Below are 13,948 nucleotides of genomic sequence, written 5' to 3'. Positions count from 1 at the left end.
AACTTCGAACAGGAAAGCTTTACTCAGTTGTGTATTATTAGTCATAGTTTTAACAATTGACTTCCCTCCCATTCTATTCTCGCACTCGTGCTATTCATTGTCAAGGATACCGACAAACTGTCCTAATAGTCATGGTGAATGATTCACTTGAAAGTATCATGCGACACGGTACATTCCTATAGTTATACTCCACCCTAATGCGAAGAATGAGGTTCCTAACGCAAAATGTGCTTGAAAATGTAGTGTTCTGAATCCGTGAAAGAAAACTTATTCGCAATCTATAACAATCTTCCGCGTTTTCCGTGACAGTTTTTTAGATCATCAAATACCTGGGATGCCAATTTTGGGATGCAAATACAATTTTTTTTAAAATTGCTAATTTTAAAACTGACAAAAAATTATTTTGTTTTTCATAAAATTAGTTGTTTATTCGCATTTTAATAGTTTTTGATTTGATTCAATGATTAAAGAGATGGAAAAACATCATGCCGTTCGCATAGTTTTAAGAAAAAGCTAACAAAAGGTATTTTCAAACGGCATTTCTTGAGCGTTCACAAACATCGAGTATTTGTTTATTCATGTATTTCTTCAAAGACGGAAAAGAAACGATGGTAAGAAACAAGTACCGTATAATGCTCAGAAGATAGAAATGGGGAGAAAGAGAGAGGCATTTCAGTTGAAAAGGGGCTCTCTAGACGCGTATATTTTTCATGCATCTCTTCTACTTCAATCTTCAAGAAACCGCAAAGCTCATTGAGCAATTGCTCACACTCTTGAGCAAATTCCGGCGAATAATAAACGAACCTCAATCCAATTAGAAGCGGAAAACATTTCTCTCTTGATTTTTTTCCCCGAAATGTATTTTTCTTACTCCACAGAAATCATTTCAATGCGACGAATGAAAACTTTTGAATTGCTTCGTTAACACCGCATTATGAAAAGAAGCACGGAAAATTAGAGAGCGAGCCAGCGAGACACTACCGTGATGACGGTGGTAGTGAAGACACTACAAACCATTTTGCGACTTCAAAAGCCCGACCCGAAGGAAAATATTTAACTACCACCGACATGGATACGTCCCTTGGGGAGTCACAAACGGCTGGAGAATTCTACATTTCACTGAGAAGTTTTCTCTCTTCAGAAAAATTTCTCTCTCAAATTCGCCACTACTCTTCTATGGATCATTCTCATTCGCATAGACACATGCATACACACATTTTCTTAATATTCTGCATTCAAAGTCTCCATCAAGCGGAAACAAGAGAAATCTCAAAAGCCTCCTACGAATTATAAAACTAGCAAAAGGATTGAACCAGAATTCAATTCGCTTTTTATATTTTCCAGGATACGCATCTATGTCTCCAGAAATTGGTGCGCGCACACATCAAAGCGGGTCGTCTAATTACACTGTTAGGTAAACAATAAAAATCAAGGGACTTTGAATGGATCTGAATAAATGAGATCGAGGTCCATAAAAACGAGCAGTGAGCAGGGAAAAGCTTCGTAAACCATTTGAGCAAAATAAAAACATTGAAAAAATTCAAACAGCTGTGAATGTCTTAAACCACTCATTAAAAAGTTTTCACCAGAACACACTCGAGAAATACAAAGGACGCAGAACCTTAGATAACATTTCGAAGAAATTTGGATACATTAGAATCCCCGGAAACTCCGCCGCATTTGTTTTTTCGATCGCAATTTACGTGCCTGCCATTCATTCCAATAAATCCACTAAACTTTCGAAATAATAATGATATGCCTAATTAATTTTATGGTTAGGGCTATCTATACTTAGAGTAACTATACTTGGAAAGATACTACACATTTCCGAGGAACTGTCAATCATAGCATAAATGTGAGAAGAAAATTATACATCAGCTGCCTAACGTATTTGTTTTCCTGCAATTATAATTCAACCCGATTATTTCCCATCAAGTTGTTATAGTCAAACTAGAAGATGCGAGTAGTTGATATGTAATTGGATTCAGTATGTTAAGAGATATTTTTCTCACGTTGCAAATTTGTGCAGGATATACAGCAACAGAAGGACTAATATATCTCACGAACGCATCACTTCATCATCTCACATCTTTCAAGGATAGCTAGGTGTATTTGTGAGATATATGAAGGTATTTCAAGCGGATTAATGAAAGAATTTTGGTCAGTATTTCTTCAAGTACAAGATGTTTTCAAAGTATTATCATGGTTTCGTCCTTTTGTTTATGGCTGCAAGGTTACAGATGTGATAATCTAGTTTGATGTCCTAAGACAAATAAATAAGTCTTTACGTTTAATTTTGTATTCACTTACGGCAGCAAAAAGGCAATGATAGTCTTATGGTCGGTAAGATTGATTTCAAACATTGAGAAAGAATTTTTTCTTCGACTTTCGCTAACAGGCTGTTGTAGGACAAATGTATCTGACCTTTTTAGAAAATTGTCTCATGCTGTAATTAGAAACCAGCAGTGTGAACTTCATATGTGCAACAGGATGGCTCTGCCCCATTTCCATTTTATGTTGTTATGTCCTCCACCTCTTCTTCGATTTAACTAAGAAGTATTCCAAAAAACTTTATGAACAGGACTCTGTCCAAGAGAAATTCAGGTCTATTTTCTGGAACCTTCACAAAATTCCAGATCTTACAAACGGACCCTTTCACAAAATATAAATTAAAGAAACCACAATTTGGCATTTCATTTCTTTTGTGATAAATTGACTAGATTAAGTTTCACTCTCCACAAAATTAATAACTTTTCAGAATATTAATATTATTTTCACAAAAATTACGAAAATTTTCTCAAAAACAGGACCCTTCAAAAAAAAAAAAATCTTGGCAGATCCCGTGTCCATTTCATGTGATTGTGAAATTGTATGATATCATATGTCAAATAATACGGGCACAATAAAATCTTGAATGCACTCCGATAATTTACAGACACTTTTCAGCATCTGTGACACTGGATATCTATAGCCAGTCAGCCTCGTCATAAATCAAAAATAATCCATGCAATCGGCAGGTATTTAACGAACACAGTAAGAATGATACATAGCGAATGCTTAGATAGAAATTATCAATTTTTTTGCATATCCACACAGGTATTTGAATGAACAAAAAAAAAAAAAAAAAACCAACAACAAAAAACAATCAAAATGAAATCAGAAATAAATCTATGGGACTTTTTCTACATTAGAAGAAAATGCTTAATGTAGTGCACGTAAACAGGTAATGTCAACATTAGTAAAAGTCGGGGTTATTAACGTGGGAATTGCGTTATGAATCGAGAGTAGAGTAAGAAATGGTATGATTTATCTGTTGGAATCGCCAAGGAAATAAACGATAGCAGTGGTACGTGGAATTTGATTGATTACTTTGAACAGTTTCGTAGCCACACACAGCAAGCAGCTCGCTTGCCTGGCAAGTAGATAAGAGAAGTAACTCTTACAAAGTGATACATCACCTCCTTATTTAAGGCAGACGTTCCAACCGCCCGGAGGCCAAAGAAAAGGAAACAAGGTCTGGTGTAGATATTACTCGGACAAGAGGATAATTTTTCCGCAAGCGTCAAGTGGTCGGGAAGCTCGAGGTTTAGATAAATATATAAAGAACAAAAAAGATATAGCTCGTCAAGCTAGAGTAATATGGCGATCTTTATCGGGCAAAAAGCTATTCAACCTCACACTCAAAACATGCGACCTTACGCTTCTTTTACAATGCATGACCTGCTCCTTCAGAAAGTTAGTTGCCTTGTGTGTTGCGTATCCAACGTCGAGACTAAAGGGGTAGAGTAGAAGCAACTTCCCATCAGGATAAAGAAAAGTGAAATCACAAAAGATTGGCTGTTGGTTGGTTGGACGAGACAAAAAAAAATCACGAAAACAGCCATCGATATCAGAGGAAGCCTTTTAATGAGAGGAGAGGCTAAGATTGGACGACAGCGATGATAATGACTTCTTTGCAAAGATCCTCCCTCTCGAAATTCCAAGAGCGTTTGAGGAGTGAACGATTAAGTGAAAACAAAATACACTAAAAAACAAGAAGAAACACTGTGTTTAGGAATTGTTAAGCTACTCTTTCTACAAAAGCCTTTCAAATAAAGAACACATGGGGCTTCTCGAAGCCAAGACTTTTAATTTCAACATCAATTACGTACATTAACCTTTAATTTTCGAGGATGTCGAATTGTCCGATTCTTTATTACGCCTGTGGATATCGTTAATAGATCTTCTCGAAACGATCACCCGAGCTGATGAATCAACACAGCGGCTATAAACAATTAGAGATTCTGAAAACTGTTTCCATGATGAACAAAAACTTATGTCAGTGGCTAATATAACTTACAGCTATACAGATATATAGGCTATGGATGAGTTACGCCATTAAAAGTAAAAATATAAAAATGTAAAAATATGCCAGAATTTTTCAGAATTCTGAATGCTGTATAGTCTACCCTTCGCCGTGAATACTTAAATTGTAATTCATAAAGAGTTTTTCAACCCTTCTAAGAACCCCAACTACTAATGAAAACTCCACGAAATACCTACTTCTAAAAGGTGGGACCTTTTTTGGAAACGATGTTAATATCAATATTATAGTTTCACACAACTCTGAATAATTTCAATTTAATCAAAATTTAAATTTCAAGTCTGAATGCGAACCACATCTGGTCCGCGGACCATAGTTTGAGAAAAGCTGCTGTACAGTAATGTCTCGCGTAACGGATTCAATGCGTTTTCCAAATTCATCGAATCACTAAAAACTCGTAACTCTAAAGAAACTTCTCTATATAATGAAAACCCCTTTATTTTCTTTCCACGCCTCCCCGTAATATTGCGGCAGTAAAAGTAAATTTCTTGAGCATTCATAAGTATATAATTACCGTTTTCTAGTACGTTTCAAGCCCGTTAGTGGAATATTTACTGGTGAGTTGGAACATCTTTTATGAATATTTTTGCTCATATCCGTGACTCAAAAAATCGCTGGTCCATACACTCAACGACTTCAAGTACCGAAGTACCCCGTTATTTCCGTCGTCAATTTCATCCATCAGCGATTTGCATCATTCTATTCGCAACAAGCACTTTCGCAACTCATGTTTAAAAAAACACATAATTTAAAACGTGTTTATGCAAATTTTCTTTAGATAGATCATCAAAAGTGTGACATCAAAAAACGCTACGACTTGGAGATGAGATGATGGTATCACTTGTCACCGGCAGATGGCGTTACGTCTCCAAAGGAAAAAAAGAGATGCGACCACTACCAAAAGTTCTGCTACTGATCGTTAGCGGGTGCACCTCAATTACACACTGGCTGAACTAATCGCTAATCTCATGGATGAAAGCTTGATGACCGTCGATTGTCGAACGTACGGTAAGAAAAACCCACCAACTTCAATTTCATTTGCTCGACTTCACGCTGCTAAGAATCAAAGAAGAAATCGGAGAATGATCTGAGAAAATGGAGGTAACTCTGACAAAAAAAAACCCCCAACAAAAACGATAAAATAAGAACTATCTGCATCAAAATCCTGCTATTTCTCAGTTATTTTTTCCACGGGTTAAGAATGTGTTTATTTGTGAGTGTCATCATCTTTCTTAGAAAAATGATAACCGACTGAACTAATTCATTGAAAATACTTCTAATCTGGAGAACCACTGAATATCATATTTAAATTCTCGTTCCAATTTATGGCAGATGCTACTTGCATAGATCATCAGAGGTTGTTGATCTAGCATATCTAGCATCTGATATTTAACTATATTTTTATTGATTTAAACAGGTGCTTCTGACATAAAAGAAAAAAATATTATTGACCGAAATGTCATCATAATGGCGTATCACAACATTCTTTCTTTTCACTTCAAGTATTTCACAGCGAGAGGGAGAGAATGAAAGAGCAATGTTATCTGTCCCTGCTATATTCGATTCCAGGAGATAAAATAGCTTATAAAGTCAAGAAAGAATGAGACCGAGAAGAAATATGAAGCCAATAAAGAAGTGTGTCCGTTTGTAAAGGATGCTGCCCAAGGGTCTGGAATCAGGTTTTCAACAAAACTCAAAAAGGTAACACTGGCCCAGCCTCGAATCAGGAAGGAAATAAAAAATAGCAAATGTGGACTTCGTTAAAAACAATTGTTAGGTTGTCGTTTATCATGAGGTCTACTGCGTAAAATATATGATATGCATCACATAACATACACGTGTTGCTCACCCAAGAAAGAGAAATTGACGAGATTCCTTTTATGATTGGAACTTTATTTTTCAAACTTTTGATTCAATCTGGAATAAATTTCTTAGAATCCGAAGAATCAATCACTCAGAAATATTGTTCTACACTTAGATATCATCGAAAACATAAAAAATTCACTTCCTGTATGTGCAAGTATAGCCTAATCAACATCAAAATTATCGTTCCTCTAGGATGGGGTAGATGTCAAGTCCTCAGGAAAAGAAATAAAAGGTATTTGCTTGATCTCAGAGAATCAATTCATCTATCATCTACTCGTGCGCGATCGAAGTAACTGTCAATCACAATCAAAACAACACGAAAAAAACTCTTACAAGTCTTCTGGATGGTTACTAAGACTCCCCATGGAACGCCAGTTAAGATTCCTTACTCTCTCTATGGAAGTGACATCTGCGTTTTCTCTGTTAATAGACCCACGATTGAGCGTAGTATTGCCGACCATTGGTTATTTGCGAGCCTTATTTTTTTGCATAGCAACTGGAAAGAAACAGTCATACAACCTAAAACTAGCTGTGTTCAATATTGAGTAATTGTAAGCGATTTCTGTTGAGACATCGCCTAAAGAATGATTCCTGGTTGGTTATAAAATGAGAACAACTGCTATAGTTTTTTTGTACATACATATAAATCTGTATTTGTATTTTTTTTATCCAAGTGTCGGAGGTATGGCCATACTGCGAAACTACGGAGTTTCTGAGGCCTACACATACAACAGGAGAGGAAAAAGAAGTAGCAACAGAAGACGTACGATTAATCTTTCGAGCGTAACCGCCAAATAACAAACTCATTCAAGACATATAAGAAGAAATAGAAACCCCAGATATTAGTAAGTCAAGGACCAATGATTTTTTAGTTACCACGTGCAATTTGCAATCGTTCAACCGTACTTGGTCCTGCCCAGTCTTCCAGCCAGTCCACTAGTTGAGAGAACGGCCCTTCTTAGTGACAATATATTTACGTATGCACGAATACACCGATACGTATATTATTATCGACACACACACACAGTCCAGAATAGTATTATACCACCTCCTATATAGTGACAATTTCGATGAGGAGGGGGAGGCAGCGAAAATTATAGAAATAAATAGAAGTAATTTCCCCTGAATAATCATGTCGCAGTTTTTTTATTACTTTTTTTACTTAAATTCAAACGAATTTCTTAAAAAAAAACTGAATATTTGTTCTACAAGGAGAGAATCTATACAGTCGGTTTCGGTCTGAATATTAAATACAATAACCGCGAAAGTGTTGAGAGATTTGCTCTAATTGTGATTTCACATATACGAGCGTTAAAAGAGCGACAATGCAAAAATGATCATCCGACCATAAACATTTTTATATTATGCAAAAAATGAAACAAATCTAAGCAATGAACATTTATAGTTTTTTTAAGCGTTCGCGAACCAAGAAGTGGATACGGTCAAACTTTGTAATAACGGCATTCAAGGGACCGCGAAATTATATCGTTATAACCGACGTTAACATTTGTGAGATAATAGTTTGAAATATATTATAAGATGCTACTGCTGGAATGATTATATCCATCTAATTTGCAATAATGAACATTAGAGCTTGCACCACCCTAGGGAAATAGTTTTCATATAAAGCGACATGTTCAACCCATATTCCACGGGCCAAATGTAGCTTGCGACCTTAACTATAATTTGAAATTATTAAAAATGTGAGTTGAGGATGTCTGAAATCAAATCTTAATCATTTCTCTTGGAAAAAGTGAACGAAGTCAATGATGAAACTATTGTTATTGGTGTTATTCACTATATTTTTAATTGCGATTAAACAGTGAGTATTGCGATTGGGATCTCCCGTTTCAATTTCTATTATAGACACCTTATTGATTCTGGTGAACACTGCCTGATAGTCAAACGGAGATGGTTCAGAAAAGGGTGTAGGCCTATATCTATTGGTTTTTGCTTCGCTATCATGACTATGCCTTTCAGGGAACATACCTTGGATGTCTAAATTGATGATAAAAACAAGTATGATGTTTTTCCAACCCCCCCCCCCCTCCCAGAGGGAATTTCTGAAGTCCCTTCGAATGAAAGCCAAAGCTATAAAAATTTATAGCTTCCGAACAGATTGCTACCATATCCAGTATGGGGCCGTTCAAGTATTACATCATCATGGATGGAGGGGGGAGGGGGTTTCCGATTTGCTGACTTTTGATGACAAGGGGGAGGGGGGTTGGATAATGCTTACGTCATCAACCACCCTTTATGAAAATATGAGTTAGGATTCAGAGGGGCAGAGCTGATGACGAAATTTTGCTGACAAGGGGGGGGGGGGGGTTCAGCGTTTTGCTCACTTTTGCTGACAAGGAGGGGAGGGGGTCAAAAATGGCTAAAAAATTTGCTTACGTAATACTTGAACGGCCCCTATGTTCATCCACATACCAGATTTTGCCACTCTCTCAGCGCTTCTGATCTCCCATCATTATTAACGTACTATATATACTTTTCAGTTCATCATATTGAGTTTTATTTGTGTATTTATGCTTATTTTATTGTATGTTGCGTTCGTGGTTTTTTTTTTTAATGTTTTAATATATGTCATCTTATTATGTATTTTCCCCCTTTGTATGCATTTCTTGGGCGTAATCGTTATAATGATATGGATGATTGTTCTCAGCAGTTCTGTTGATTATTTTAATTTGCAATGACATGTAATGCTTTTTATTTATTTTTGAATCTTTATTTTTAAATTGATATATATATATATATATATATTCAAAACTCAAAGTGCAAACTTTTAGGGCAGGTAGAAAACAATAAAACAAACAGAGTCACATATGAATGTATGACCTCAAGTCCTAACCTCATCAGCTGCAGGATAAACAAAGATGCAGAAATGATAAGCCAATAATGGATGGAAAAACTCTTTATTCAGCGATACTTTACACGAGGACAGTACGGGTACAAGTTAAGTTTCACAACAAGTGCACGCTTCACAACGGCGACACATTAATTGTAGAACCCTTTCAAATGAAGTACCCGGCATTTCGCGGACCTTAGCATCTGCGAAAGAGATACTTGCGACGTGGATGGTAAGAACTTTGAACACTTGTTGTGAGTCGTAACGTGCACACGTACTGTCCTCGTGTGTAGTATCGCTATATAAATAAAGTTTTTCCCACCCCATTTCCACCCATTATTGGCGTGCCATTTCTGCATCTTCGTTTATCCTCCTGCTGATCAGGTTCGGGTTTCCGATCATACATTCCTATGTGATTCTGTTTTGTTTTTGTGTTTTTCTACCTCCCCTAAAGTTTGAGTTTTGTATCACCCTGTATATTTTATATATATATCTATTTTTTTTTAAAAATTTATATATATTCATATATTGTATTTATATGTGGATACATGTTTTTTTTATTGTTTGTCATGTTCGGGGCTCTTTTTACCTATTTGTTAGTGTTATCTTTTATGCATTTTCCCCGTTGCATATGTTCGTATGTGTGAAAATTTTATTGTTTTCTACTGATATTCCCCCTGCTGTTTCTTCCAATTTCATTGATTGCTTAAATTGTGCACCTGCGAAGTTAGAGCCTTGCACAGGTTTGTATACTAAATAAATGAAAAAAAAATACAACGAACGCATAGCTGAAACAGAAATTCGGGTATGTCTTGAAACACGACAAATGTTACCAAGGCCAGCATTACACTATAAACGTTTTGTAAAAGCTCTTTAATAAAATTTGAACAACGCAACCAATGAGCGTATCGATTGATTAGATTCGAGAGAATGTAACCTACATGTTTATTGGTTGTTTTCAAGTTTTATAAAAGATCTTTAATTAAACGTTTATGGTGCAATCCCGGCTAAACAATTATTATAAATGTATATTATAGATGGAGACTGAAAAATGGTCAACAGTAATGGAATTCATTTACTGTAATAGTTATCAATGGGAAAAACGGATACCTACAGTCGAACCCCGATTTACGTCACCATGTGTCTCGTTTTATACAAATACAAATACAAATACAACGCCACAACAGGCAAAATGCCCAACGAGGTGGCTGAGAAAGTATATCTCTCAGTGTCATTTTAGTACAAAATACGGCTATATATAAGTATCATATTTTTTTTTATCTAGAAAGAGTTGATTCCTTATCGATATCATTTTTTGAAATTTGCTGAAAATTCACATACACACACGTGTTCAGAGATTTATAAAAGCGCACCAAATTGAAGGTGATTGCGAGGTTGAATAAAATTCACGGTAAAACTATTCAACTTTGCTCAGGCCGGGGACGGTGGGAATTACACTAAAAAAGTTTGATGAAAGGCCTTTAAGGAACTTGAAAAAACAACCAATGAGCCTATTGGTTTGTAACTGATGCGCTTATTGGTTGCATTTTCGAGTTTTATAAAATAACTTATTTAATTAAAATAATAAATAAATTTATTTAAAATAACTTATTAACTTTATAGTGCTTATTTATGCTTGCCTAAGGCCGGGGGGGGGGAGGGGATTACACTATAAAAGTTTGATGAAAGGTATTTTTCGGAACTGACAATAAACCTATTGGTTATACATTCGCATGAATGTGAGCGATAGGCTTAATGGTTGCATTTTTCAATTTTTATCAAAATTTTATAGAGTAATCCCGGCCTAAGTAGGATTTTATCTGACTATAGATAACATTAAAATCAAGGCAAACTGTACATTTTACCCTTAATTAACCATTTTAGCTAATTAAACAATTCACTCTAATTAATTAAATCACTGAGTTGAAGTAATGTTTCAATTAAATATATGCTAACAGTCCCAATTTACATCCGTTTTTGTAAAAAAAAATAAGTTTCAATATATTTTTACGGGGGTGAACCATAGAGGGTTAAAGCTCGGTTAATTTGTTTTGGTTTCAAAACTTATTGACGTTATACAGGGTGTCCTGTACGTCCTAATTCGGCTTTTATATCATCAACCGTTCGGTATAGAGGTATGGTTTTTAATTTAAAAAATGCCCAAAATGTGTTCAAGAGTCACTCTGTACCAGTTTCGGGAGTGAAAATGCAGTGTGTCGTAAAATAAAAAAACATCCAATCAGAAAGTTATTTTCCTGTCTCTCCTCAAGCCAACAAAATTTTTCCGTTTCCAAGTGGATTCGGTGAGTTATTTGAGTTCAAAAACTCGAGAGAAGATGGAAAAAACCGAATAAACTAACGGACAATGCTTCTTTCCCTCATTTATGCTTCCCAACTTTTCTCCGATTTTTGAGTTCAAATACCTCAGCAAATACTGCACGTGAAAACTTGGATTTTTTTTTTCTTGTTGGCCTCAGGGGAGAAGGGAATAACTATCTAACTCGGATTTTTAGGATAGAAGATCCGTATAAAAATTTAGATAAAAATATCTTTCATTTTGTGACACAGTATTTTCACTATCAAAATTGGGGCAGGGGGATTCCTGAATACATATTTTGAGCAGTTTTTTTAATTAGAGTCATAACTCTCTACGACAAACGGTTGATGAGATAAAGGTCGAATTACAACTTACAGGACAATCTGTATACTGTAGTACGTATCTCGATGACTGGGTTTGAATGGACTGTATATGTTACGACAAATGTGATAAATTAGTTATTAACGTAATATTATGCATACTTACCAATTGTCTTGGTGTAAGTTTGATAAATTTATCGTACTTGCCGGCGAATATGCATGATACCCAAGTGCCGTTCGTAAATTTGATAAATATTAAAAAATTATCACTTTTACCGGAGATTATGTATGATAACAGAGCATCGTTGGTAAATTTGAAAAACACTTGAAATTTATCGCCTTTATCTATGATTATGCATAATACCTTAATGTAATTGGGGAATTTGACAAATATGAAGAAATTTCAAATGAGTCTAGTATGTGTGATGAATATACTCGAACCCCTCGATATAATGATACAATACATGTATAAATTATCGTGCATAGTATATCATATTATACTATACACGAGTTAGTACGATTTATCATGTTTACCCAGCGACGCGGCACTGGTATTATTGGGTATTATGCATAATCGCCGGTAAATGTGACTAATTTAGGCAAAATTTATCAAACTTATGTTAGAGAGTATGCATATCGCTAATAAGTTTAGCGGTAAACTTATTTAGTTATTATACATAATTATTACATTTATTATCCATAATTATTACGTTTATTATACACAAATGCGGTTATTATGTATAATAATCGCATTTATCACATTTGCTGTAACATATATATATATGTATGTGTGTATGTATGTATGTATCAAGCAAAACAGAAAACTAGACAAACGGGTTTCTTAGGATATCACTGAAAAGAGGACCATCAATTAAGAACTTTAGTTTGGAGACGAAACTCTTGAATCATTTGCAGACCTTTCTTTTTGAGGCTTTAACTCTGACTTTGTGGTTGGGTATATAAAAGATCATTTTTCCTCGCTTCTCTTCCAAGAAAAAAAAAGGAAAATGTTCGAGGAAGGTAAAGTGGACCATGTCCGAGAGGTGTTAAAGACAAGAACTCGGACAGTCGTCTAGTCTTCAATCTTTTTCGCTTCCTTCAGAAAGCAAAACAAACTCAGGGAGGGGCACACGCATAGAGAAAAGACCACATGAAAAAAAATGTTGAAATAAAAAAAGTGTGTGACAAGAGCTACCTTGGTGTCCACATAGTGGTTCTTTGGGATAACTGAAGGGAGCCCCGTGCAGATTAAGATCATTATTACATCATTAGAGAAGTTTCCCGCTAGACGGCGCGCTTCCGCTTGTCAGGTGTACTGACACTCGCAGCTGCTGGGGATAGAATTGTTGGTTGGTGGTAGAGGGGATACAGAGTATGGACAGGGGACAAGGAAAAGGGCGAGGTTCGAGGCTAGATGGTGGTGCTAACAATAAAGAGAGAAAATAAGAGTAACAAGAAAAAAAACAAACTATATCATAGTAAAGTATCCAAAGTAGGTGGTGGATGAAAATGTAGAAGAGCTTTCAAAGGGGGTGTTGCCAAGGGACAGGGTAAGTAGGTTGAGCCTTGGTACGAAAAGAACGCTTCTCTCTCTTTACACCACAACCACCACACCTTCTCATGCAGTTTCTTTTTAGTCGTGGTCCTATCGATTAGCGTCCTTGGACAAAGTTGTAAGTTTAATTTTATTGAATTTAATTAAAAAACCCTTCATCTTTTTCGCCCGGGACACGGAGCCAGAATATTAAAGTATCCTTCGTCGTCGAAGCGAATACTAATCTCGGTAAAGAAAAGAAAAAAGGCGAGCAATAATAAACTCTCTCTTTTGGGTCAGACTGCTTTCTCGAGGGGGTCAAGCAAATGTTGATAAATGCTTCGAATTTTGTTTCCCACCACGCGCCAATTATTTTTTTTATTCGTCCATCTGTTTCCCCGTATAATGTCAAATGATGGAATAATAAGTCGTATAACTCATAATAATGATAACCATACCTTGAGCAGAAAAGCGAATATATTCCTCTCCCGCTATTAAAATATATTTAGAAAATCATTGCGTTTTTTTAATAAAAAGAAAAGCATCGTTTCCCTTAATACGAAAAAGAAGATCAATCAAATCACAGGAGAATAATTCCATTTTTGGTTTTTTTTTTACAATAAATTTTCAATTAGTTGTCGAACAATTCCTCTCTAAAGCATAAAATCAGACAGAAGAAAATACTCATTAATTCTAA

General features: G+C 35.6%; 1 protein-coding gene across 6 annotated transcripts in view; it reads right to left on the bottom strand.

Moving 5' to 3' along the window:
• Positions 1-13,948, bottom strand: part of LOC149080080 (uncharacterized) — a 440,318-nt gene that overhangs the window by 176,529 nt on the left and 249,841 nt on the right. The window lies entirely within an intron of this gene.

This window comes from Pholcus phalangioides, unplaced genomic scaffold (assembly GCF_987345545.1).
Source record: "Pholcus phalangioides strain wild (caught in Gottingen) unplaced genomic scaffold, Ppha-v1.0 ptg000011l_1, whole genome shotgun sequence".
In the NCBI taxonomy this organism is placed as follows: domain Eukaryota; kingdom Metazoa; phylum Arthropoda; class Arachnida; order Araneae; family Pholcidae; genus Pholcus; species Pholcus phalangioides.
Note: the sequence above shows the minus strand (reverse complement) of the source record. Positions and strands in the feature narration are given on the sequence as shown.